We start from the raw sequence: 1,342 nt of genomic DNA on the forward strand, positions 1-1,342 counted from the left end.
GCTGATGGTCATCATGTGCAGTCCTTCAGACGCCGAGGCTGCATCTCACCCAAGGTCACGGTGGCTGATGGATGGAAGGCACAGAGGCTTAGCCAACTTGACCCAACGTGGGACAGTTCTACTCCCACTGCCACTCCAGGTTTTTGATGGCTCTGCACTGCAGCTCAGCTTTTTCCTCTGTCTGGTTTCCTTCCTTCCACAGCGGTTGATTCCTGTGGCAGTCTGTATAGAAGTTCCTGCACCCTGAGCTGTCCCAGAACCTGTTTCCCAGGGAGGTCATCTGGTGACATGTACAGCTGAAGTTCTCACACATTGCTTGTTACTGTGCAAAATAGTACAAGCACTGGAGACAACTGTCTACCAAAGGCAAGCAGCAAGCATACCTGGGACCTAGTAATTCCATTCCTAGCTAAGGTGGGAGAATGGAGCACTGCGTCTGTCCACTGAAGTCCACATGCAAGAATGTTCATAGCAGCTTCATTCATAATAGACCCAGTGTCCATGAGCTGTAGATTGTATAAATAAATGTCAGTATGTTCATACACAGGAATACTACACAATGAGAGGAAAGAACAGACTGCTGCTCCATGTACCAGCACAGGTGAATCTCACAAACATGGTGCTGAGCAAGAGAATCTAGACACAAAAGAATACATACTGTATTATTTAACTCACATGAATTTCAAGAACTGGCATAACTAAACCATGGTGGAAGAACTCAGAACAGTGGTTTACCTCTGGGGTGTAGGGTGTTCACTGAGGAGAAGCCTGTAGGAACCATCTGGAATGACAGAAATGTTCCCTATCTCGATGTGGTCGGTGGTTACATATGTAGAAATTCATTGAGGCATACACTTAAATTTTGGGCATTTTACTACAGATATTTTATGGGTCAGTTAAAAAAAAACCCTCAAACTATGCTAATTCTTAATCCACTATAGGTTAATTAGTTTGTAGACTAAATTTGGGTAAGATACTACAGTGACCTATGATATCATCTCCTGGGGGTAGTGGGGCTGGGAGGGATACTTAGGGAGTCCTGATTAGTGCGTTGAATCAAGCCTCTGCAGCAGAAAGAAGCAAGCCTTGGGGCTTTGCGGCTGGAGGAGGACCACCCTACCCCACCCCTGCTTCACTCCTGGTTTCATACTCCTAATCTAATCAAAACAACTCCTTGCATTCAGATATCTACCACTGGATCTTACCACCTGCCTCTTGATTACCAAGGCTCTCTGAGAGAAAATCTCTCTAGTGAGGAAAATAATCTCATGTCATGGGCCTGTTAGGATAATCCACAAATCAAATCTGTTCATCTGTAACCAGGGAAATGCAGTAAATTGAC

Source organism: Manis javanica, chromosome 9 (assembly GCF_040802235.1).
Source record: "Manis javanica isolate MJ-LG chromosome 9, MJ_LKY, whole genome shotgun sequence".
Taxonomy (NCBI): domain Eukaryota; kingdom Metazoa; phylum Chordata; class Mammalia; order Pholidota; family Manidae; genus Manis; species Manis javanica.